Raw genomic sequence first — 27,402 nt, forward strand, 5'->3', positions numbered from 1 at the left:
ACCACAGGACCTTATCCAATATTCACAATCATCGTTTTGAAAAGGGAGATGAAGAAATGTTCAAGAATTTGCTCACAGCCAGTCAGTAGCTCAGAGCAGTAAAAGTTAATTCTGATCTGAGTGTTCCAACTCCTTCAAATTAAGTGGAAGTAAAAGGTGTTCTCATCCAGATACCCAAAACCAACGCTCAGACCTACTGCCTTGGCAGAACCCTGCCCTGATCCATGGAGGACACTGTGTGGCATTGGCGCAGTCATTCTCAACAGTGGGTGTCCAGAACTAACTTCACATGACCGAAGCATTTCCCCATCCCCCAGCCCTGGGCACCTGCCATTCTGCTCTCTGCTCCTGGGAGTCTACTTGAGTTTCCACATATGAGTGAGGCCGTGCAGTATTTGTCCTTTGTCTGGCTTAATTCACTTAGCAGGATGCTCTAAAGGCCTAGTGATGTTGTTGCATATGGCACGATTACCTATTCCAAGGCTGAATAATAGGACATCATGGGTCTATAACCACATTTTCTTTATCTGAGCATCGACATTTAAGAGGTTTCCCTATGCCGGCTCCTGGGAATAACACTGAAGTGAACACAGTAATGCAGACAGACCTCTTTAAGATCTAGATCTCAACTCCTTTGGATATACACCCAGAAATAGGATCGCCAGTGTCCCAAGCCCACCTTAGAGGCGTACATTGTCTTTCCACAAGCTCAGCTTTACCACAAGCTCAGCTTTATTCAATCATAAAGGTTGACTATAATTATCAAACAGGCTCAGGGTTCTAAACTCAATGACCTACAACTTGGCTTCATACATGTCACACAAAGCACAATACAAAGTCACACAACAAAGAAGACAACAAGGAGGGGCGCCTGGGTGGCTCAGTGGGTTAAGCCTCTGCCTTCGGCTCAGGTCATGATCTCAGGGTCCTGGGATCAAGCCCCGCATCAGGCTCTCTTCTCAGCAGAGAGCCTGCTTCCTCCTCTCTCTCTGCTTGCCTCTCTGCCTACTTGTGATCTCTCTCTCTCTCTCTCTGTCAATAAATAAAATGTAAAAAAAAAAAAAAAAAAAAAAAAAAAAAAGAAGACAACAAGGAGGTATAAGAAGTGAAAGCAGCAAACTCCCAAGTCCGTCCGCGAGCGGGCAGTTGAGAGGAGAACTCGGTCCAGTCCAGGTCAGCTCTCCGCACTGACGGCTAATTCCGTCCAACAGTGGAGAACCTTTCTTTTTTTTTCCTTTTTCTTTTTTTTTTTTTTTTTTTTTTTAAGATTTTCTTTATTTGACAGAGATCACAAGTAGGCAGAGAGGCAGGCAGAGACAAAGGGGAAAGCAGGCTCCTTGCTGAGCAGAGAGCCTGATGCGGGGCTGATCCCAGGACCCAGGGATCATGACCTGAGCCGAAGGCAGAGGCTTAACCCACTGAGCCACTCAGGTGCCCCTGGAGGACCTTTCTTTATCATGGTCAGGACCTACTGGGCAGAGCCCTAAGCAGCAGCTGCCTTTTCAGTATGGTCAGATATGGGAGAGTCCCAAGTTGAGAGTCTGACAGTCTGACAATATGTTACTTTGACTGCAAAAGTCATCCCTTTTTAAAGGAGTTTAATCAGTCTTGGGCTCTCTGGTTCTCTCGATTACCAGCTCTCAGTTCTTTTAAGCTATCTTGGCTTGGATGCCTATACCAGTTCTGGCAGCCATCAGCCCCTGCAGGTTTCGGTGATAACTGGTCTTAGCTGCTCTGCCCCTGGCCGCTTCCATCACTGCTTGACAAGAATCACTGCCTAACATGAATGACTCCATCTTGCTCTCTCTGGATGGATTAAACATTAACTCTAGTTTTGGTGTTTTGAGAAACCTCCCCATTGTTTTCCATAGTGGCCACACTAATTTACATCCCCACCAATAACTTGGGACAACACAAGCTCCCTTTTCTCCACTTCCTTGCCAACACTTCTCCATTGTTGTTGGTTTTTTGTTTTTTGTTTTTGTTTTTTTTTTTAAATAAGAGCCAACCTAACATATAGGAGGCAATAATTCATTGTGGTTCAGATTTGCATTTCCCTGAGAATTAGTGATATCGAACATGTTTCCATATCCCTGATGGCTATTGGTAGGTCTTCTTGGAAAGGAAGGCCTTTTGGGCTGTTGAGTTATAGTTCATTATATGTTTTGGATATTAACTCCTTATCAGATAAATGGTCTGCATATATTTTCTCCCATTCCATAGGTTGCCTTTTCATTTTGTTGACAACTACCTTTGCTGTGCAGAAACTTTTTAGTTTGATGTGATCCCACTTTACTTTTGCTTATGTCTGCACTTTTGGTGTCCAATCCAATATCAGCAGCTTTTCCCTGTTTTTGTCTATGGGTTTTATTGTTTCAGGGTTTATATTTAAGTCTTTAATCCATTTTGAATCAATTTTTCAATAACGGTCTAATTTCATTATTTTTCATGTGGATCTCCAATTTTCCCAATACCTTTTAACAAAGAGATGTTTTTCCCCATTGAGTATTCTTGGCCCCTTTGTCAATATTAATTGACTGTATATGTGAGGCTCTATTCTGTTCCATCAGTCTGTATGTTACTATACCAATACCATATTGGTGATTGCTATAGCTTTGCAATATCTCTTAAAATCAACGAGTATGATACCTCCAGCTTTGTTTTTCTTACTCAAAACTGTTTTGGCTGTACAGGGTCTTTGGTGGCTCCCCGTCATTTTTAGGAGTGTTTTCTTATTTCTACAAAAAGACCACTGGGGTTTTATTAAGCATTGCATTGAGTCTATGTACCACTTTGAGAAACATGGTCCCCATTTTAACAATAGTAATTCTTCTAATCCATGAACATGAGATGTCCTTCCACTTCTGCTATTTTTTTCTGTCAGTTTCTTATATTTTTCAGTAAACAACTCTGTCACCTCCTTGGTTAAGTGTCATCTTCCTTTGATACTGTTGTAAATGGATTTGTTTTCAATTTTCTCTTTGCAGAGTTGTTAGAAATGTAACTGATTTTTGTATCCAGGGACGTACTGAGTTTTAGGTCTAACAAGTTCTTATAACTATACCGGAGTTTTAGGTCTAACAAGTTCTTATAACTATACCGCAACACTATGAACCTGGAAACAGTCCTATACCTATGCTTATCAAAAAAAATTACCATTTAAGGGCGCCTGGGTGGCTCAGTGGGTTAGGCCGCTGCCCTCGGCTCAGGTCATGATCTCGGGGTCCTGGGATCGAGTCCTGCGTGGGACTCTCTGCTCAGCAGGGAGTCTGCTTCCTCCTCTCTCTCTCTCTCTCTCTCTGCCTGCCTCTCTGCCTACTTGTGATCTCTCTCTGTCAAATAAATAAGTAAAATCTTAAAAAAAAAAAATTACCATTTAAGGGAGTTAGGGTTTCAGGATATTTTGATGTTTCAGCATTTTAACTGAGCATTTACTATGATCTGGGCACCATTCTAAGTAATTTCGTGGACCACAATGTTTACTCTTCCTAAAAACCCTATGAAGTAGGACTATCATCATCCCTGTTGTCAGATGAGAAAACTAAAGCTCAGAGAAGTTAAGTAACTTGACTATGTTCCCACAGCCAGTGAGTGTTAGAGCAGGTCTTCAACTCAGGCAGTCTGACTGAAGTCTGTACTCGATAACTTATTATGTTGCCTCTCCAACTTTCACTGAACCAAATCATGACATTTTAGTCAATTAACACAGTTCTTTAAAAGATACATAGAAAACAGTTTATGGATTTAGGATTTTAAACAATCAGGTAGAAAATATTATGTAACATGCATTCGTCAAGGACTTTGCATGATGAAATCAAATTCTACAAAGATGATATTTAATTTTCAAGTTTGAGAAGCAGCGATATTTGAGTGTAACATACACGCAAATACATATTGAGTATAACATACATTTTAGGGGGGGGCAGTCTAAGAGATTAGGATTCAGAACAAGAGTCAGCAGCCTACAGTCCATAGGCAAACCTAGCCTACCACCTGCTTTTGTAAATAAAGTTTTCTTGGAGCGCAGCCATTCCTGTTCATTTGCTTACCACATATGGCTGCCTCCACACTTCAAGGGCGGAGCAAGCAGCTGTGGAGCCTATATGGCTGACAAAGCCTAAAATATTTACTATATGGTCCTTCATGGAAAATATTTGCCAATGTGGGTCATAGAGGTTTAGGTGAGCTAGACTGAGAAACACCCGTGGTGAAAACACCTTTAGGACCTAGTTCTAGAGTGATTAGCAGAGTCAGGAGAGAATGTTATGGGTTTGTTGAAGCAAATGAAAAGCCAAGCCCATCAGTAAGGCACCTCTTTACAGCTGTGGGGAGACGGTTACGGTAACCATGCCCAGTGACTCGTGCCTCTCAGTATGGGTGCTCTCGGGTAACCCCTCTCTGCATGGGGTCTTGAGCTTGGCCATGTGACTTGCTGGGGCCAAATGGGCCAAATGTTAAACCAACAGAAGTTAAACATGTACTTCCTCATCGGGGTTTGGATCTCAGCAGGAGGAAGATGAACTCTTCAGGAGAGGCCACTTCGAGAACAGATGCATCCCAGCCTGCAGGCCCAGCTAACCGCCGCCCGTGACTGAGGCCATCTGGGCCGCCACCTCCAGACTTAGGAGTGACACCAGGTGAGACCAGCAAAAGCCCACTAGCTAAACCCAGTCCAAGATGCAGAACTGTAAACAAACAGTGGTGGTTTTAACCCATTAGGTTCTGGGTGTTGTTGAGTTTTTTGGTTTGTTTGGTTTTTGGTTTTTGGTTTTTTTTTTTAATGCAGAGTACAGGCGGGCAACAATACCCTAGCTGAAGGGCATCAGGAACCAGTGGCTTCGCCTAGGGATGAGAAATTACGTCTGAAAATCAAAGGGAAAGTGATCACACACACACACACACACACACACACACACACACACAATACCAAATGCCATTAAGGACCCAGGATTGCCTTTTCTTTCAAACTCCTGAAAGGAAGGAGAATAGATTAAAAGACAAAAATCTTTGCCTTCTTAGGGAAGGTCAGATGCTGTAAATAATAAACTCTCCTCTTTCTAGAGAATCGTTATTCCCTTCTGTCTTCGGAGACAGAAAAGGAATCGCTCCCAACCCTGCAGGGCTTTCTTTTTGCCTCTCGGAGAACTCAAAGGCTGGTGGGGATTTACAGGTATGAGCCAGATCCCTGAGCCAAATTAGGCAGGCAAGGCGGAGAAGCAAGCTGTGGGTTAAGTAGTGTGTGGGGAAGGGGCGCCAGGCGGGCTGGGCGAGGCCGGAAAGACAGGGCAGCGCAGAACAAAGGGGAGCCACAAGGGCGAAGACTCTGACCAGAGATTCCCCGCAAACTGCAGGGAGAGCCAGCCCAGATGAAGGCCAGGAGGGCCCTCAGTGCTGGCCAGCAGGGGTGGAGGTGGCGGGCTCCCGCCTGCACCCAGGGCAGGAGCCTCTCACACTTCAGACGTCCACTTCGTGCAAGCGCGCACTCTCAACCAAGGCCTGGGAAATCCCGCGAAAGCAGCCCTCCCGAGATCCAAGCCAGCCTCGAGCCCAAAAACTGCCTTGGAGAGCTCTAGAAGCTCAAGAGTGCCTCTGACAAGGAGACAAGGGAGGGGAAGGTTGCAGGTCTGAAGGAGGAGGGACAAGGTCACGTGGGATGTAACTACCACAGGAGACAAAACGTCCACTACAAAAGCAACTGGGGCCATTTCAGCTCAGAATGAAATTCATGAAGGGAGGTGGTGAGGCTCGTTCTCCAAACTGTGCGCTCATTCATTCAGTCAACGCGTATTGATAGCCTCAAGGTGCGCGGCACTGTTGTGGGTCCTGCAGACAGGACAGGACTCCTGCCCAACTAGGGCTTACAGCCCGTGAGGGGAGAAAAACCAAACAGTAACAAGAACGGGAAGTCTAGGGGTCACTGGGTGGCTCAGTCGATGGGTGTTTGCCTTCGGCTCAGGTCACAATCCCAGGGTCCGGCGATCGAGCCCCACATCGGGCTCTCTGCTGGGTGGGAAGCCTGCTTCTCCCTCTCCTACTCCCCCTGCTTGTGTTCCCTCTATCCCTGTGTCTTTCTCTGTCAAATAAATAAATAAAATCTTTTTAAAAATAAATAAATAAAAAATAACGCAAAGTCTACTCCTAAAGATCATGACATGTCCTGATGGGTGCCGGAAGGAAAGAAGCAAGCTGGCTGAGAGCACATATGGGGTGTGGGGGAGATCGGGAGGGGGCCTCCTTGTTCCTGGGGGGCAAGCACCTGTGTCGTGCTCAGGTCTGTGTCCCTCCCAGTGTTTGTGCATTTGAATGAAATGTTTTGGCTTCAGGTCAGCAAAGCTCCACGCGGTTAGACTTCTCCCACTTTTCACTCTATGGTCTTGTGTGACGCTGACGCAGGCGAAGACATGGTGGGGGAGGGGCACCAGCAGCATGGTGACCAGAGTAGATGCTGAGCAGGCCCTCCAGGGGACTCACCGGGTTCCCTACTAAGGACTCAGCAAGTAGGGACAGGGAACAATTCTCCAGTGCCATTTCTGCATAGGAACATTCCCTACCCTAGAGCCAGCAGTATGGTCCCCCATACACTGAAGGGTTCTGCTCCAGAGTGCCCTAGATCATCCTAATGGGACCACTCAGGAGAGAGAGCCCAGCTTTCTCTGTAGGGAGCTAATAATGCTGGCCATTTCTGGGGGAGGACGACCAGGCTTTGCTCGCTTTACAAAGCAGGAACATGGTCCCTAAGCTTTATCACCCCAAGGACGAAGGGGTTTATTACCCCGAGGAGGACTGGGGTTTCTAACATCTGCTCCTCACATGAATCAGAGAAGCCCTGGAGATTTGCTTTTCATCTTTTTCTTACTCTCCCCTTTGTCCTGAGTGTACCATTACATAACAGCACTATAGATCATCTCTGTTCAGTAGCTACGAGTTTAAATCTTGTTTCATGTCATTATTAGCAATTCTTTTCATAATGAGAGCAATGCATAAAAACCCCAATTGAGACCTGGACATCAGACACCTAGTTGCCACAAGTAAATGAACTGTTTGCTCCAAACGTTTCACCGTGGTTTGATGGCACGGGGTGGGGCGGGGGGGGGGGGGGAGGGTCCCTCTCTGAGGATAACCAGACCCAACACAAATGTTTTGGTTGTGTGACCTTGTGGATTATCTTTTTCAAGTTTCAACTCCCTCATTTCAGAATATGCAAAGGGTAGGACTTTAAAGGGCATCTTCCTGATCAAATCTAATACCTCTGGTCCAGAACTTTCATTTGATTAAATTTCACTTCTTGAGATACTGACTCCTGAGTGTCAAATACATGATTTAATATGCTTGCTAAATTATGGAGTGTTGAACAAAGGGAAAGGATTTTTTTTTTCTCTTGCCACCATTATTTATTTGGGTTAAAGATTGCCTTCTGCTTCCTGGCATATGTTAAGAAATAATTATGTGAGAGTTGTGTCACATCATGAATCAACCTGACCGTCTTTTCCGCCAAAACTTGCACCTCTACTTTTGGCGTCCCTCTCTTTGAAGTTGTCCTCTCTTTGCTAAGAAGAAATAGATGCTTTCATAAGCCTGTGGGCTAATTATGTCAAGGGGAAGGTGAGGAAGCAGGTTCCTAATATAGGTTCAGGGGCTGCACAAGGTTGAACTTAAGCTGACCACGGGAGAGTAGCACTTCCTTTTTTCTCATTGCGTTCTGTTCTGCCTGCACTGAGAGACAGTCATTCTGAGCCTTCAGGTAAACTTGTACTCTAGATGAATTTGTCCAAGTTTCTTGTGCCCACATTTGCCTGAGCTGAAATTGTTTCCCAGGATCCAGAAACACTTCTGACACTAACCACCAATCTCTCGTATCCGTAAGTCAGTCCATCCAATGAAAATTGAATTAAAGAGTCCTTGCTGCTCCCTCTGCTTCCTCCCCAATGCTTAACTGTCTAATAAGATTCAATTAAGACCACTCGGGCCTCCCCCAACCAACACAGCAGCACAGGAGAGCCAAATGTAAACCAGGTTGACTAATGGAGTCAAAAACACCAATGGGTAACCAGGCCAGAAGAAAAGCATGGAGAACACAGAGATAGCACCAGTATTGCAACACAAAGTGGTTATGAAATGATTCAAGATATTTAAAGACAGACATTGTTCTAAGAAAGCAGTAGTTCTGGGTATTAGATCAGAAAACATCCTGCTTCCAGTCCTAACTGGGAGGCTTCCAGAAGTATGGTGGCATGAACAAGATACTGTGGAATTAAGAGTTTTAGCCCAGCTTGTGCAGTCCTTCTGCATCCTGACTCCTTAAGCAGATTTATCTCCTACTTGAGAATTATCCCAAAAAGCCCAGCACGCCATCAACACAAAGGACTTCGGATTCCTTTATTACCACGGGGCTCTCGATGGTATTGGAGACAGGAGTTGCACACAACCAGAATTCCCAACACAGATGCTCAACATCAGAACAAGAACAAAAGCGGGTCAAGGGTACAGGCAGTCAAGTCAAGGGTGCCAGGAGCGCCCCCCACCCCCCGCCCATCCCTGCCCCCGCGGGGAAAGGACTCCCAGATCCACACCTTTCCTGAAACTCCATTCAGACCCTGAGTCCTTCTCTCCAACTACCTTCTGCACCCAAAACTAAACCCACCATCTGCACTGCCCACCCACCTCCGCAAAGAAAACATTTCTTTCCTTCCAAATATAAAGTGCATTACAATCGATTAATTGAACATATGCCACAACACCATTCTTTCAATCATGGAGATTTGAAACCCAGTCAGACTTGCTGGGTTACACACTGTTTCATCCTCTCCTGCTGTCCTTTCTTCTATTAAAAGCCTCCTTGGCCAAGCTGGACCCTCCATTCACACGACTGCCCCCCGTTACGGATCGAATCATGTCCCCAAAGAGGTATCTCAAAGTGCTAACCCCCCAGTACCTCAGAATGTGACTTTCTTTGGAAATAGGACTGCAGATGCCAGTAGTTCAGAGGAGGTCATACTGGAGTAAAAATGGGCCCTTGATGTCACATACCCGGTGTCCTTAGAATGTGAGGACAGAGGCAGAGATCAGAGTGACACAACACCAAGCCACAAAGTGCCAAGGACAGATGGCCACCAACTGAGGCTCAGAAGAGGCAAGGAGGGTTCCACCCAGAGTCTCAGAGAGCACGTGGCCCCACGGACACGTCTGTGGCTGACCTCCATCTCCAGAGCCCTGAGACAATGAATGCCCATTAAGGGATCCAGTGGGTGGTACTTTGTTAGCCCTTAGAAACAAACACAACCTCCTTCCCTTCTAGGAACCTCCCATGGATTCCTGTTTCCTCATCATCTCAAAGTTCTACTCTTTGGCCAGCTCCTGAGGCCTGCACCTGCCCAGCCCATCCTCCCTTTACAAACATACCTACACCATTTCTTTGTGACTTCTCTGAATTACAACCTACATCGACCTCTCCCATCTTCAATGTCCTACTACTCCTGTTTCCACTAAAATCTTCTTCCCCTCCACCAACTGTCTTGATTTCTGCCTTCCCTATCAGTCCACAGCCCCTTGAGAAATGGGCTAGGACTTACTTTCTTTTGCATCTCCCCTGAGCACCCAAATACACCAGAACTCATGGCAGATGAACAGATCTAGTCACCTTGACACAGGCTTTATCCTTGACCTGGAACATCAGGCAGCCCGTAGGCTACAGGCCAGGGACCGCAGTTTTGCTTTTTGTGTCCCCAGTGCCTAGCCCAGTGTCTGACATTTCGTAGACTTTCAGTAATTGTTTATTCCGGGTCCGTCCCAGGTAGACCAGCATCCTGCTTCTTTTAAAGGACTCACTAATTAAACAGCTTGAAGTTCTTCAGACAAAAGTGGCTGGACAGGGAGGAAATGCCATTCTCTTTCTCTGGTAACCCCACTAATAGGTCATTAAAAGGGCCCCAGCTTGGAGCCCCAGGAAGCCTCATTAGTCCCCACGACCCATCAGGGAAGGCAGCCTTCCTCCCAATTATCAGGCTTCCTGTTTATTAATACATGACAAGCCTTGTCCTTCAGCCCATTGTTACCTGTGTTTCCAGAACTCTTTGAAAGCATAAATAAATGATAGCTGGCGGGTCTCCTTTCCCCAGGATGTTGTCAGTGTTGAGAATCCTGACAGTTTTCCAAGACATGATTTGCCACTACAAATGCCAAGTGCTCCTGTCCTCTCCTATTTATAGAGATGCTTGATAATCCAAGGAGCCAACTCCTTCCAACAGAGACAGACCAATCCTGTCATAAGTCTGCAAGTCACAGAGCCGTGCACCTGGCTTTTCAGAGAGCCCAAGGCCTGGCAGTGGAGAACCCGTCTGCTCAGCAGGCCAGCCATTCAGATCCCCAAGATGCCAGACCAGAGAGCCTGCAGGGGCCACAGGGTGACTCTGGGAAGGGCAGAGCTCCGAGGAAGGTTATTGTTGTTCCAACTCTGTCTTTGCCCCCTTTCCACCAACCTCATCTCTTTGATCCACAGGTCCCAAAACATTTGAATTAACCTCTCGGATACTTTGTCCCTGGCCATCCACTGGATGTTTCAAGGGTCAGGATGGGGAGGAGAGTTGCAGCGGGGGGCGGGAGAGGGGTGGGTGTAGGAGAGTGGGAAGGAGGGGGTCCAAACCCGGAAGGTAGGTAGAAGCCAAAGAAAGAAGGGGCCGTTCAGTTTCTAGTTCCACGTGGAAGGAGCTCAGGACTCACTCGGTCTAGACAAGTAAAAAGCTGAACACACCGAACAACCAAAAGTTCTTCTTGGGTTGGAGACATGAGGACACGGAGCAAACCACTGCCCCTGAGCCTGGAGAGAAAAGCGAGTGGACACGGCGAGTCGTGACTTACCAGACAGAGGAGGCACCTCCGAGGGAACCCGTGCCGGGCAGGAAATCCTCAGCTGTGATGAACAAACTGGTAGGGGCTCGGTGTGGACAAATCTGAAAGTTGAAAACTCTGGGGGGAGCGGGTATCCAGTCATAGGAAACCCCCCAAATACTGTGAGATTTACTTCCAGGAGCTCCAGCAGATTCCCACAGTAAGTATCTGAGGACAAACTCCCTCAAGCTTCCAGCAGGGGTTGGGGGAAGGAACCATTTTAAACACACCAGAACGTTGTTCTCAGTTAGGGCTGCCCTCAGGTGAACAGGAGGCTAGTCTGTAGGGTATTTCAGGGCCTAATTGACTGGGGGGTTGGGAAATACCCCACTCCAGCTGTTTCTCGACATCACGTCCCACCTAAGGGAAGAGAAAGAGCTGAGAAACACCTGTGAAACTCAAAGCACTGAGGCACAGCCTCACAGAAAGGCTGAGACTGTGGCACACTCCACCTTTCCCACACCTCACCAACACATGACTAGAGACCTACTTATGGCAGTCCCTCTTACCTGATACGTTATGTCCAGCTAGCCAGAGAAAATTACAAGCCCACACCAAAAGGTGAAAAAACACAATTTAAAAAGAGCCAACATCAGAACCAGACAAAGAAGGATGGTAGAATTATCAGACCAAGGACTTTACCCAACTATGACAATATGCTAAGGGCTCTAGGGGCGCCTGGGTGACTCAATCAGTTTAGCACCCAACTCTTGATTTCAGCTCAAGTCATCATCTCAGGGTTGTAGGATTGAGCCCCAAGTCAGGCTTCATGTTCAGTGAGGAATCTGCTTCTCTCTCTCTCCCTCTGCCCCCCAACCACTCACACACATGCACATACTCTAACAAATAAATTAATCAATTAAAAAATATATGCTAAGGGCTGTAATGGATAAAGTAGACAGCACATAGGAATCATGGTCAATGTAAACAGAAGAATATCCTAAGAAAGAAAAAAAAAAAGAAACGCCAGATTAAAAAAACCACTATAACAGAAATGAAGAATGTCTTTGATGAGTTCATTAGCCAATTGGATGTGGCTGAGGAAAGATTCTCTGATCTAGAGGATATATCTGTATTCTCAAAACCATAACAAAGAAAATAAAGACTGGGAGGGAAAAGCAGAGTATCCAAGTTCTATGGAACATCTGCAAAAGTAATATGCATAATATGGATATCAGAAAAAGAAAAAAGAAGAAACACTTGAAACAACAATGACTATTTTCCCAAATTAATATTAGATACTAATATCAATATTAGTATCAGTGGATTATTAAAACAGTGGCATTTTATTATTAAAACAGAATATTAAAACAGTGGATCCAGGGAGCCCAGCAATCATGTGGGATAAATGCCCCCAGAAAAGTACAGCTGGGCATATCATTTTTAATTACAGTAAATCAAACACAAAGAAAAATTTTGGAAAAAAAGCCAGAGGAAAAGAAACACATTACCTACAGAGGGACAAAGATAAGAATTACATCTGAGTTCTTCTCAGAAACCAGGCATGCAAGAAGAGAGTTAAGTAGGATATTTTAAATGTTGAGAGGAAAAAAACCACCAAACTGGAATTTTGAACTTATTGAAAAATTGAACTTATTGAACTTATTGAAGAAATTATCCTTCAAAACTGACGGAGAAATAAAGACTCTCTCAAACAAAAGAAAACTGAGGGCATTCGTTGGTGTGACTGGGTACCTCAGTTGGTTAATTGGCTGCCTTCAGCTCAGGTCATGATCTCTAGGTTCTGGGATCAAGCCCCACATTGGGCTCCCGGATTAGCAAGGAGTCTCTGTTTCTCTAGCTCTCCCTCTGCCTCTCCCCACTGCTCATCCTCTCTCTGTGTCTCAAATAAATAAAATCTTTTTTTTTTAAAGATTTTATTTATTTATTTGACAGAGAGAGAGATCACAAGTAGGCAGAGAGGCAGGCAGAGAGAGAGAGAGGAGGAAGCAGGCTCCCTGCTGAGCAGAGAGCCCGATGCGGGACTCGATCCAGGACCCTGAGATCATGACCTGAGCCGAAGGCAGCGGCTTAACCCACTGAGCCACCCAGGCGCCCCATCAAATAAATAAAATCTTTAAAAAGAAAAAAATTGAAGGAATTTGTTGCCAGTAGATCTGTCTTACAAGAAATATTGAAATACATTCTTTAGGAAGAAGGAAAATAATATAGGTCAAACCTTGGATCAACATAAAGAAAAGAAGAGCGTTAAATAAGGAATAAGTGAAGGCAAAATAATAACTTTCATTTTTTTATTCTTAATTGATCTGACAGAAAACTGTTCATAATAATAGCAACAATATATTCAATTGGGTATTCTTATGGATTATAACATATCTTATATGCTATGTCTTTATATACTTATGTATGTATCTTATATATATTTATGTATGCTCATGAATAAGTGAAATGAATGGCAGCAATGATAGGAGGAAGCAATTAGGGTTATTTTGTTATTATAAGATCCTCACACTACCCACAAATTGGCATAGTGTTATTTGAAAGTGGACTTGGATTAGTTGTAAATGTATATTATAAACTCTGGGGCAACTACTAAAAAGGTTTTAAAAAAAGAGTTTAAGTGATATGCTAAGAAAGGAGAGAAAGTGGGATCATATAAAATGCTCATTTAAAACTACATAAAGCAGGGAGAGGAGTCAAGATGGCGGAGAAGTAGCAGGCTGAGACTACTTCAGCTGGCCGGAGATCAGCTAGATAGCTTATCTAAAGATTGCAAACACCTGAAAATCCATCGGCAGATCGAAGAGAAGAAGAACAGCAATTCTGGAAACAGAAAAACAACCACTTTCTGAAAGGTAGGACCCGCGGAGAAGTGATTCCAAAGCGACGGGAAGATAGACCCCGGGGGGAGGGGCCGGCTCCCGGCAAGCGGCGGAGCAACGGCAAAATCAGGACTTTTAAAAGTCTGTTCCGCTGAGAGACATCGCTCCAGAGGCTAAACCGGAGCGAAGCCCACGCGGGGTCAGCGTGGCCTCAGGTCCCGCAGGGTCACAGAAGGATCGGGGGTGTCTGAGTGTCGCAGAGCTTGCGGGTATTGGAACGGGAAAGCCGGCTACAGAGACAGAGCCGACAGTAAGCTCGCAGCTCGGGGTTACCTTGAACTGGTCGCAGGCTCGGTGAGCTCGGAGCGCGGCCGGAGGTCAGGCAGACGGGAGTAACTGGGCGCTGTTCTCTGAGGGCGCACTGAGGAGTGGGGCCCTGGGCTCTCGGCTCCTCCGGGCCGGAGACCAGGAGGCCGCCATTTGTATTCCCGTCCTCCGGAACTCTACGGAAAGCGCTCAGGGAACAAAAGCTCCTGAAAGCAAACCCGAGCGGATTACTCACCCCGGCCCCGGGTAAGGGCGGTGTAATTCCGCCTGGGGCAAAGACGCTTGAGAATCACTACAACAGGCCCCTCCCCCAAAAGATCAACAAGAAATCCAGCCGAGACCAAGTTCACCTACAAGGAGTGCGGTTTCAATACCAAGGAGAGCAGCAGAATTCCAGAGGAGGAGAAAGCAAAGCAAGGAACTCATGGTGTTTTCCCTGTGATTTTTTTTAGTCTTGCTGTTAATTTAATTTTTTTCTTTTTCATTTTTTGTTTTTTTTCTCGCATTCTGGTAAAATTTTTTTTTAACTTTTACCTTTTTCTTTTTTAACGTTTTTTAACCAGTTTATCTAATATATATATTCTTTCTTTTTTATATTTTTCTTATTTGTTTTCTTTTTTTTTAATTCTTTTCTTTGTTTTTTTCTTTTTTCTTTTTTTTCTTTCTTCCTTTTTGAACCTCTTTTTATCCCCTTTCTCCCCCCTCACGATTTTGGATCTCTTCTAATTTGGTTAAAGCATATTTTCCTGGGGTTGTTGCCACCCTTTTAGTATTTTACTTGCTCCTTCATATACTCTTATCTGGACAAAATGACAAGACGGAAAAATTCACCACCAAAAAAAGAACAAGAGGCAGTACCGAAGGCTAGGGACCTAATCAATACAGACATTGGTAATATGTCAGATCTAGAGTTCAGAATGACAATTCTCAAGGTTCTAGCCGGGCTTGAAAAGGGCATGGAAGATATTAGAGAAACCCTCTCGAGAGATATAAAAGCCCTTTCTGGAGAAATAACAGAACTAAAATCTAACCAAGTTGAAATCAAAAAGGCTATTAATGAGGTGCAATAAAAAATGGAGGCTCTCACTGCTAGGATAAATAAGGCAGAAGAAAGAATTAGTGATATAGAAGACCAAATGACAGAGAATAAAGAAGCTGAGCAAAAGAGGGACAAACAGCTACTGGACCACGAGGGGAGAATTCGAGGGATAAGTGACACCATAAGACGAAACAACATTAGAATAATTGGGATTCCAGAAGAAGAAGAAAGAGAGAGGGGAGCAGAAGGTATACTGGAGAGAATTGTTGGGGAGAATTTCCCCAATATGGCAAAGGGAATGAGCATCAAAATTCAGGAGGTTCAGAGAACGCCCCTCAGAATCAATAAGAATAGGCCAACACCCCGTCACCTAATAGTAAAATTTACAAGTCTCAGTGACAAAGAGAAAATCCTGAAAGCAGCCCGGGAAAAGAAGTCTGTAACATATAATGGTAAAAATATTAGATTGGCAGCTGACTTATCCACAGAGACCTGGCAGGCCAGAAAGAGCTGGCATGATATTTTCAGAGCACTAAACGAGAAAAACATGCAGCCAAGAATACTATATCCAGCTAGGTTATCATTGAAAATAGAAGGAGAGATTAAAAGCTTCCAGGACAAACAAAAACTGAAAGAATTTGCAAACACCAAACCAGCTCTACAGGAAATATTTAAAGGGGTCCTCTAAGCAAAGAGAGAGCCTACAAGTGGTAGATCAGAAAGGAACAGAGACCATATACAGTAACAGTCACCTTACAGGCAATAAAATGGCACTAAATTCATATCTCTCAATAGTTACCCTGAATGTTAATGGGCTAAATGCCCCTGTCAAAAGACACAGGGTATCAGAATGGATAAAAAAACAAAACCCATCTATATGTTGCCTCCAAGAAACTCATTTTAAGCCCGAAGACACCTCCATATTTAAAGTGAGGGGGTGGAAAACAATTTACCATGCTAATGGACATCAGAAGAAAGCAGGAGTGGCAATCCTTATATCAGATCAATTAGATTTTAAGCCAAAGACTATAATAAGAGATGAGGAAGGACACTATATCATACTCAAAGGGTCTGTCCAACAAGAAGATCTAACAATTTTAAATATCTATGCCCCCAACGTGGGAGCAGCCAACTATATAAACCAATTAATAACAAAATCAAAGAAACACATCAACAATTATACAATAATAGTAGGGGACTTTAACACTCCCCTCACTGAAATGGACAGATCATCCAAGCAAAAGATCAGCAAGGAAATAAAGGCCTTAAACGACACACTGGACCAGATGGACATCACAGATATATTCAGAACATTTCATCCGAAAGCAACAGAATACACATTCTTCTCTAGTGCACATGGAACATTCTCCAGAATAGATCACATCCTCGGTCCTAAATCAGGACTCAACCGGTATCAAAAGATTGGGATCATTCCTTGCATAATTTCAGACCACAATGCTCTAAAGCTAGAACTCAACCACAAAAGGAAGTTTGAAAAGAACCCAAATACATGGAGACTAAACAGCATCCTTCTAAAGAATGAATGGGTCAACCGGGATATTAAAGAAGAATTGAAAAAAATCATGGAAACAAATGATAATGAAAATACAACGGTTCAAAATCTGTGGGACACAACAAAGGCAATTTTGAGAGGAAAATATATAGCGGTTCAAGCCTTTCTCAAGAAACAAGAAAGGTCTCAGGTACACAACCTAACCCTACACCTAAAGGAGCTGGAGAAAGAACAAGAAAGAAACCCTAAGCCCAGCAGGAGAAGAGAAATCATAAAGATCAGAGCAGAAATCAATGAAATAGAAACCAAAAAAAGAATAGAGCAAATCAACGAAACTAGGAGCTGGTTCTTTGAAAGAATTAATAAAATTGATAAACCCCTGGACCGACTTATTAAAAAGAAAAGAGAAAGGACCCAAATAAATAAAATCATGAATGAAAGAGGAGAGATCACAACTAACACCAAAGAAATACAAACTATTATAAGAACATACTATGAGCAACTCTATGCCAATAAATTTGACAATCTGGAAGAAATGGATGCATTCCTAGAAACATATAAACTACCACAACTGAACCAGGAAGAAATAGAAAGCCTGAACAGACCCATAACCAGTAGGGAGATTGAAACAGTCATTAAAAATCTCCAAACAAACAAAAGCCCAGGGCCAGACGGCTTCCCAGGGGAATTCTACCAAACATTTAAAGAAGAACTAATTCCTATTCTCCTGAAACTGTTCCAAAAAATAGAAATGGAAGGAAAACTTCCAAACTCATTTTATGAGGCCAGCATCACCTTGATCCCAAAACCAGACAAGGATCCCATCAAAAAAGAGAGCTATAGACCAATATCCTTGATGAACACAGATGCGAAAATACTCAACAAAATACTAGCCAATAGGATTCAACAGTACATTAAAAGGATTATTCACCACGACCAAGTGGGATTTATTCCAGGGCTGCAAGGTTGGTTCAACATCCGCAAATCAGTCAATGTGATACAACACATCAATAAAAGAAAGAACAAGAACCATATGATACTCTCCATAGATGCTGAAAAAGCATTTGACAAAGTACAGCATCCCTTCCTGATCAAAACTCTTCAAAGTGTAGGGATAGAGGGCACATACCTCAATATCATCAAAGCCATCTATGAAAAACCCACTGCAAATATCATTCTCAGTGGAGAAAAACTGAAAGCTTTTCCGCTAAGGTCAGGAACACGGCAGGGCTGTCCATTATCACCACTGCTATTCAACATAGTACCAGAGGTCCTAGCCTCAGCAATCAGACAACAAAATGAAATTAAAGGCATCCAAATCAGCAAAGAAGAAGTCAAATTATCACTCTTCGCAGATGATATGATACTATATGTGGAAAACCCAAAAGACTCCACTCCAAAACTGCTAGAACTTGTACAGGAATTCAGTAAAGTGTCAGGATATAAAATCAATGCACAGAAATCAGCTGCATTTCTCTACACCAACAGCAAGACAGAAGAAAGAGAAATTAAGGAGTCAATCCCATTTACAATTGTACCCAAAACCATAAGATACCTAGGAATAAACCTAACCAAAGAGGCACAGAATCTATACTCAGAAAACTATAAAGTACTCATGAAAGAAATTGAGGAAGACACAAAGAAATGGAAAAATGTTCCATGTTCCTGGATTGGAAGAATAAATATTGTGAAAATGTCTATGCTACCTAAAGCAATCAACACATTTAATGCAATTCCTATCAAAGTACCATCCATCTTTTTCAAAGAAATGGAACAAATAATTCTAAAATTTATATGGAACCAGAAAAGACCTTGAATAGCCAAAGGGATATTGAAAAAGAAAGCCAACGTTGATGGCATCACAATTCCGGACTTCAAGCTCTATTACAAAGCTGTCATCATCAAGACAGCATGGTACTGGCACAAAAACAGACAAATAGATCAATGGAACAGAATAGAGAGCCCAGAAATAGACCCTCAACTCTACAGTCAACTAATCTTCGACAAAGCAGGAAAGAATGTCCAATGGAAAAAAGACAGCCTCTTCAATAAATGGTGTTAGGAAAATTGGACAGCCACATGCAGAAAAATGAAATTGGACCATTTCCTTACACCACACACAAAAATAGACTCAAAATGGATGAAGGACCTCAATGTGCGAAAGGAATCCATCAAAATTCTTGAGGAGAACACAGGCAGCAACCTCTTCGACCTCAGCCGCAGCAACATCTTCCTAGCAACAACGCCAAAGGCAAGGGAAGCAAGGGCAAAAATGAACTATTGGGATTTCATCAAGATCAAAAGCTTTTGCACAGCAAAGGAAACAGTTAACAAAATCAAAAGACAACTGACAGACTGGGAGAAGATATTTGCAAACGACATATCAGATAAAGGACTAGTGTCCAGAATCTATAAAGAACTTAGCAAACTCAACACCCAAAGAACAAATAATCCAATCAAGAAATGGGCAGAAGACATGAACAGACATTTCTGCAAAGAAGACATCCAGATGGCCAACAGACACATGAAAAAGTGCTCCATATCACTCGGCATCAGGGAAATACAAATCAAAACCACAATGAGATATCACCTCACACCAGTCAGAATGGCTAAAATCAACAAGTCAGGAAATGACAGATGCTGGTGAGGATGCGGAGAAAGGGGAACCCTCCTACACTGTTGGTGGGAATGCAAGCTGGTGCAGCCACTCTGGAAAACAGCATGGAGGTTCCTCAAAATGTTGAAAATAGAACTGCCCTATGACCCAGCAATTGCACTATTGGGTATTTACCCTAAAGATACAAATGTAGTGATCCAAAGGGGCACGTGCACCTAAATGTTTATAGCAGCAATGTCCACAATAGCCAAACTATGGAAAGAACCTAGATGTCCATCAACAGATGAATGGATCAAGAAGATGTGGTATATATACACAATGGAATACTATGCAGCCATCAAAAGAAATGAAATCTTGCCATTTGCGACAACATGGATGGAACTAGAGCATATCATGCTTAGCGAAATAAGTCAAGCAGAGAAAGACAACTATCATATGATCTCCCTGATATGAGGAAGTGGTGAGGCAACATGGGGGCTTAAGTGGGTAGGAGAAGAATCAATGAAACAAGATGGGATTGGGAGGGAGACAAACCATAAGTGACTCTTAATCTCACAAAACAAACTGAGGATTGCTGGGGGGAGGGGGTTTGAGAGAAGGGGGTCGGATTATGGACATTGGGGAGGGTATGTGCTTTGGTGAGTGCTGTGAAGTGTGTAAACCTGGTGATTCACAGACCTGTACCCCTGGGGATAAAAATATATGTTTATTAAAACAACAACAACAACAACAACAAAAACTACATAAAGCAGAAAAGAATTGAAGACAAAAATAGTAGCAGAGAACAAGGGCAACAAACAGAAAACAGTAATGAATGTGTTAGATATTAATCCAGGTATGTCAGTAATCCCTTTGAATGTCTAGAGTCCAAATGCATTAATTAAAGGGCAGAGATTGTCAGAGTAGATCAAAAAACAAGATCCAACTATATGTTGTCTTCATGAAATCCACTTTAACTATAACAACACAAATAGATTAAAAGTAGATGGATGGAGAAAACTGCACCATGCTAATACTAAGAAGAAAGGAGGTGTAGATTACCAGAAGAGTTTATAGTTGATCAAATGCACTTTCAAAAGAAGAAAGGAGCCAAGATCAATTAAAGAATCAGAATTATATGAAAAGGGCAATTAAGGAACAAAATTTTTCAAGGGAACACATTTAGAAAGTGGATATCTAGGCTTATGGTGTCTTGAAATAAATTACTGAGGTTATTCCGTAAGTATTTTTGCCAGTTCTCAGTAACTTTCTGACCCCCAATACTCAAAATACTGTGTACGTTCCCAAAATAGAGTGAAGGAGTCCCACTCTCTGTTTAAGAAATGTAAAAAATGTGAAATGCAGCATAGGTCTGGCCTTAGGGATGTGTATGAGAGAGCTGTAACAGCAGGAGGTGAACACCCACCTTCTCTTCAGTCAGTGGTGTCATGGCTGTCCTCAGCTATGGGCTAGGTCTATGCAGCATAGGTCTGGCCTTAGGGATGTGTATGAGTGAGCTGTAACAGCAGGAGGTGAACACCCACCTTCTCTTCAGTCAGTGGTGTCATGGCTGTCCTCAGCTATGGGCTAGGTCTATGCAGCATAGGTCTGGCCTTAGGGATGTGTATGAGTGAGCTGTAACAGCAGGAGGTGAACACCCACCTTCTCTTCAGTGTCCCTCCCTGTCAGTGGTGTCATGGCTGTCCTCAGCTATGGGCTATTCCTGGGCCTCCTTCACAAGGAGCCCTCTTTTATCTCATGTTACGTCATCACTTTATCTTACAATCCAGAAATGTCTGCATCTTAACTGCACACTGAACAACCTTCCAGACGCACTGTCTCTCTCTGAGGTAGCTGAAGTGTAGCAGGATGACTTACTTTCAATCACACAGTTTTCTAGAAGTCTCAAAACTCCAGGCACTATGGCAAATGGGAGCAAAGAAAATTATGTTTGGAAGGAAAAATGTCCCTTTATTATTGGCAACCCAGTGCCAACAAGCACACCCATGACCCAGATCATGGTTTCTAAATACCATCCTCCAACAAAAGGAACCAGGGCTCCTTGAAGAAGCAGTTGATTCTACATCCAGGCAAGAAAAATACTAGATGATCCTGGAACATTTTATGATGCCAGAAGTAGGGAAGGACTCGAAAAGGACGAGGGCTTCCTGAAGGAGCATAGAAACCAACCAGAGTTCCCAGAGACCAAAGCTGGGACAAATTGAGCAATAAGCAAAATAATATTTAATTGCGATCCCTAGAATAAGAATAAAATAAACATACACAAGTCTATCCTGACATTTAAAAATAGTTGAACAGGGGCGCCTGGGTGGCTCAGTGGGTTGAGCCTCTGCCTTCAGCTCAGGTCATGGTCTCAGGGTCCTGGGATCAAGCCCCCGCATCAGGCCCTCTGCTCGGCAGGGAGTCTGCTTCCCCCACCCCCAACTCTGCCTGACTTTCTGCCTACTTGTGATCTCTCTGTGTCAAGTAAATAAATAAAATTTTAAAAAATAAAAATAAAAATAGTTGAACAAATAAGGACACTGGCAATAAGGCATAGCTCATCCTTACAAAAGAATTTAAATTAATAAGTGTGGAAGGAAAGAAAGAGATATCAAATCACCATTAGAACTCCATAGTAACAATTCCTGTGGGAAAAATAATCCACCCATGGCTGCTAAAATTAGTGGTTGAGAGTTTGAGGAAAAGCAGAGTATTTCTATAATCTAAAAGCTCCTCCCCAAGATATGTATTAATTGTAAGAGGAAACACAGTAACTTTACATTCCATCCCTTCAGACACACCTTAGCTGAATAACAGAGGGAAAAGCACCAGTAATAAGAACTATTGATATCATGTACCCCTGGTATCAGATCAGGACCCCACACTTAGGACCTCATTTAACCTTAACCACCTTTTTAAAGACCTTATCTCCAAGGGCAGTCACATTGGGGTTTAGGGTTCCATCATATGAATTTGGAAGGGGGAACAATTCAATTTGTAGCACTTGCGAACCACAACCTAATCATGAAAATACATTAGACAAACCCAAATGATCCATGAAACAACTTATAAGCACTTTTCAACAGTTTCAAGGTCATAAAAGACCAAGAAAGACTAAGGAACTATCTTAGGCTGAAGGCTATTAAGAGACATGATGATTAAATGCAACATGGGATATGGGATTGATTCCTGGGACAGAAAAAGGACATGAATGGAGAAATGGACTCGATCTGAATAAAGTCTCCAGTTTAGTTACTATTGTTGTATCCATGTTAATTTCCTGGTTTTGATTACTGTGTGATAGTTATATAAAATGTTAACATTACGGCAGCTGGGTGAGGGGTATACTGAAATGCTTTGTGCTCTTTTTACAACTTTACTCTAAAATTATTTCAGAACAAAAAGGGTTTTTTTTAAAAATGTCCCTTCACGTCACACTCTTCACAATGTGGTGGGAGTAGAGAACAGACCCTGGAAAATCTCTCTTTTGTGGGGGAAGTGTGGGGAGACGGCACAGAGAACTGCACAATTTCCCCACCACCCTCCAGGATGTAAGAGAGAGCGGGAGATGGGAAGAGTCGAAGTGGAAGACAGATTTTAAAAGCCGGTCTCATGAAGGCAGACGTGGAGCATGGCATCGGCCATAAGAGAGATGGGGGCTGGCCTCCTTCCAGGGGTCCAATTCAGAGACCCATCACGCACCTTTATTTTAAGACTGTCAGCGGTTTGTGTGCGCCAAAGAGAAAGAGAGGACTCTGTTTCCACACAAACAGCCCGGTGGACATGGACCACTGGCTGCTCTCCCTCCCAGCTGGTTGATTCTCTGGCTCTGAGAGCCCCAAGGCTGATTATTGTAGGGATTAGCACCTGACAGCCTGTGCAACCCAGATAATTCCTTTTATTTAGGACAATCCACAATAAAGTGGATGGCCAACCCCTCACCCACTTCCTACTCTCCCCGCCATCTTTCAGCTTTTGGTTCTAAGCATTTTTGTTCTCATTCATTTTGCAAAGGTTTTTTTGAGGTTTTTTCCCCCCTGAGTACCTACCTTGTTTAAGGCATCAGTAAACCCTGAAGATAGAAAATAACTCTTAGATAAGAATGGAGTGCTAACACATAGTAGGATTGCCATCAAGAGTTTGCTGAATTGAGTTGCACGCCCTCTGTGGATTATATCCAGAAAGCTTTTCTATACTTAGATTGTGGTATTTCTGGCCATAATCTCTCCTATGCACAGTGGCCGGAAAAGAATATAAATTGCTGGGCCGAGGTGTAGCTGTGAAAGTTTCTAAAGATACACCCTTTAACACAATGGCTCCTCTATATAAGATGCACCATGAACCCTGGATAAAAGATAAAAATAGAAATAATAATGAGAGTGGTCAGCTATCATCAAGTGTTTACCATGTGCCGTATATGTAAAGCTCCCAGCCACAAAGCTAGTGTGTAGGAGCTAGTACAAGTTTGCAGATGGCTAGTAAAGAAGAGGCTGAGCCTAGACACAAGCCAAGCACCTGGACTGGAGTGCAAGCTCTAAACCAGCGGGCTCTGCTTCCTTCCCATTCCTCAGTTCTGTTCTAGCCTTACTGCAGGACTTAGAGCAAATCTTTACAATTCTCTGGGCCCCTGACTGCCTGCCTATAATAATAATAATAATCATCCCATCTTGTCTTGTCTACTTCGAAGGGTCAATTACATAAAGGTCAACACACAAACGTCGAAGTCACAGTAGACGAAGGGGATCAACAGGACACTTAATGTGACGAGCACTGAGAAACGGAAAGAATTGTTCAATCATTACATTGTACACCTGAAACTAATGTAAGACTGGAGGTTAATTGTGCTTGAGGTGTTTTTTAAAGATTTTATTAATTTATTTGACAGACAGAGATCACTAGTAGAAAGAGAGGCAGGCAGAGAGAGAGGAAGAAGCAGGCTCCCCACTGAGCAGAGAGCCCGATGCGGGGCTCAATCCCAGGACCCTGGGATCATGACCAGAGCCGAAGGCAGAGGCTTTAACCCACTGAGCCACCCAGGTGGCCCGAATTTTTTTTTAAAGTTGTCTAAAATGTCTAGGACTCTGGAGCACCTGGGTGGCTCAGTCAGTTAAGCATCCAACTTCTGATTTTGGCTCAGGTAGTGATCTCAGGGTGATGAGATCCAACCCCTGGTTGGGCTCTGCACTCAGCGGGAAGTCTGCTTGAGATTCTCTCTCCCTCTCCTCCTGCCCCTCCCTGCCACTCACACTTGCATGCTCTCCCTCTCTCTCTCAAATAAATAAATAAAATCTTTTAAAAATAAAACAGGGGCACCTGGATGGCTCAGTCAATTAGGCATCAGCCTTTGTCTCCAGTTGTGACCCCGGAGTTCTGGGATTGGGCCCCACATCCAGCTCCCTGCTCAGCATTGAATCTGCTTCTCCTGCTCCCTCTGCCTCTCTCTCCCAATTCTCTCTCTCTCTCAATGAATAAATGAAAATCTCTTTAAAAATAAAATAAAATAAAATTAGGACTCTATAGGCAGAGAGAGAGGGGGATATCTCTGGCCAAGGATGTGGCCATAATTGCATTACGGATGTTATCCACATAAGGATAAGGATATTATCCACATCCTTGGCCATAATGCAATTAGGAAATCAGCTATAGAAAAGATACTTCAGGGGCACCTGGGTGGCCCAGTCGGGTAAGCATTGGCCTTCAGCTCAGGTCATGATCCCAGAGTCCTGGGATAGAGTTCCACATCAGGCTCCCTGCTCAGTGGAAAGCCGCTTCTCCCTCTCACATTCCCCTTGCTTATACTCCTCTCTCTCTCTGTCAAATAAATCAATAAAATCTTAAAAAAAAAAAAAAAAAGAAAAGAAAGAAAAAAGAAGGTACTTGAAATTTATTTTAAACTAAAGTGTTCATAAATAAGTCACAGGTTAAAGAAATTAAGTATCATTAAAATAACAGATTTAAAAAAACAAAAGATATAAATCCACAAAATCAAATTCCTAAGCTGCAGTGAGGAAAACTGAGAGGCAGCCTATTTTTCCCCTTCAGAACTCCTGAAAGATCTGGACATTTTAGGAATCAGGAAGCTCTGGAAGCAAGGATGGAGAAAGGTCTGAAAATAGACAGACCGGCTGGAAATGAGTGTGGGAAGCACTGAGAAGACTCAAGGTGACTTCCCTTGGCACAGTCCAAATGACAACCTCTTTATACACTTGCCAGAGAGAGTAAGGCGGGGGTCCCTGGTCCAGCACACATTAGGCATGGCTGAATTTTGCTGTTGTTGTTGTTTTGGTTTTTTGTTTGTTTGGTTGGTTTTTTTTTAAGATTTTATTTATTTATTTGACAGACAGAGATCACAAGTAGGCAGAGAGGCAGGAGAGAAAGAGGAGGAAGCAGGCTCCCTGCTGACCAGAGAGCCTGATGCGGGGTTCGATGCCAGGACCCGGGGATCATGACCTGAGACGAAGGCAGAGGCTTTAACCCACTGAGCCACCCAGGCGCCCCTGTTTTGTTCTGTTTTAAGTAGGCTCCACACCCAGCACAGGATTCAGGGCCCAACACAGGATTCAAATGCACGACCCTGAGGTCAAGACCTGAGCCAAGATCAAGAGCGTACGCCCAACCCACTGAGCACCGAGGTGCCCCACAGCTGAAGTTTTTAGCCGTCCTCACAAAAAGAGCTGAATGTTCAGTGGGAACTCTTCCGGAATATTGACACTTTCTCCTCCCAGCCTTCTTCCCTGACTTCCTGCCACTCCAGCAGCCAGGACTGTAAGCCTCAGGCCTGACCTTGAGAGAGGCTTCGCTGCGGGATCTCAGGATTCTGAAATCCAGGGTCCCTCAGGATCTGGCCTACCCAGAATCCTTTCAGGGATACTCACAGCCCATCAGCTCTACCAATGGGCTCAGGGCTGCCAATCACTTTTTTCCCTATTGTGGTAAAATATGTGTCACATAAAATATGCCATCTTGGCCCTTTATAATTTCACAATTCAGTGGCATTAAGCCCATTCACAATGTTGTGCAAGCACCACCACCTTCTATTTCCACAACTTTTCATCACCCCAAACAGAAACTCTTTATCCATTAAGCAATAACTCTCACTCCATCTCCCTCCAGCCCCTGGCAACCTCTGTTCTCCTTTCTGTTTCTGTGAATTGGCCTACTCAAGATATTTCAGGTAAGTGAAATCACGCAATATTTGTATTCTTTAGTGTTTGGCTCATCTCACTTAGTATAATGCTTTCAAGATTCAATCATATAATTTCATTCCTTTATAGCTGGATAATATTCCCTTCATTCACCCACACCTCTGCTGATGACACTGAGATTGTTACCACCTTTTGGCCACTGGGACCGATGCTGCTGTGAACACCAACGGCACAATATCTAAGTCCCTCTTCTCAATTCTTTTGGGTATTCTCTCTTCCCATCACTTTTTAATTCCTTGTCATCATAAAGTGACAAACCAGGGATCCCCTGACATTTGAGGAAAGCATTTATGATGAAAAACAGAACACGAACAGGAAAAAAAAAAAATTGGTTTTCAACTTAGAGGAAACAAAGACTATATACAGAGAAGAAAACAATGCAAAACAAAAATGTGTATCCTAAGAAAGATAAAAAGCAGATACAGCATCTAGGAAATAAGGAGAGTATGCTTTAAAAATAAAACTTGCAGAGAACAGAAAAGTTCTTTGTAAATAAATGTCTGAGAGCAGAAATAAAATGCTAGAACTACCATGCTGTCCAGCAATCCCACTGCTGGGTCTGTCTCCAAAGGAGATGAAAACAGGGAACCGAGAGACATATGGGCTCCCATACCCATCACTGCACTATTCACAACAGCCAAGATATGGAAACCACGTTTGTGTCCATCAGCAGATGGACATTTAGCAGACTGGCTAAAGAAGAGGTGGTACATATATATATACAGTGGAACACTACTCAGCCTAGAGAGAAAGGGAAATGCTGCCGTGTGCAACAACATGGATAAATCTTGAGCATATTATGCTAAGAGAGGTACATTAGAGAAAGACAAATGCTGCATGGTATCCCTTATATGTGGAATCTTCAAAACCAAAAAACAAAACAAAACAAAAAAACAAATTGTAAAAGAGTAAAATGGTGATTCCCAGGGATTAGGGGTGGGTGAATGGGAGCAATATTTAAGGGTACAAACCAGCAACTAATAAATAATTAAGACCTGGAGACCTAAGATAGAGTACAGGGATGATAGACAATACAACTATTATAATCATTC

At 43.3% G+C, this 27,402-nt stretch overlaps 1 long non-coding RNA gene across 1 annotated transcript; it reads left to right on the forward strand.

The window, feature by feature from the left end:
• Positions 1–3,772: 3,772 nt before the first annotated feature.
• On the forward strand, positions 3,773–27,166 carry LOC309845391. Its single transcript, XR_014301264.1, has 3 exons — positions 3,773–4,637; positions 26,259–26,319; positions 26,420–27,166. It is a non-coding gene; the product is annotated as an uncharacterized lncRNA (long non-coding RNA).
• The last annotated feature ends 236 nt before the right edge of the window (positions 27,167–27,402 follow it).

The sequence above is a fragment of the Mustela nivalis genome, assembly GCF_964662115.1.
Source record: "Mustela nivalis genome assembly, chromosome: 12".
NCBI classification, from domain to species: Eukaryota; Metazoa; Chordata; class Mammalia; order Carnivora; family Mustelidae; genus Mustela; species Mustela nivalis.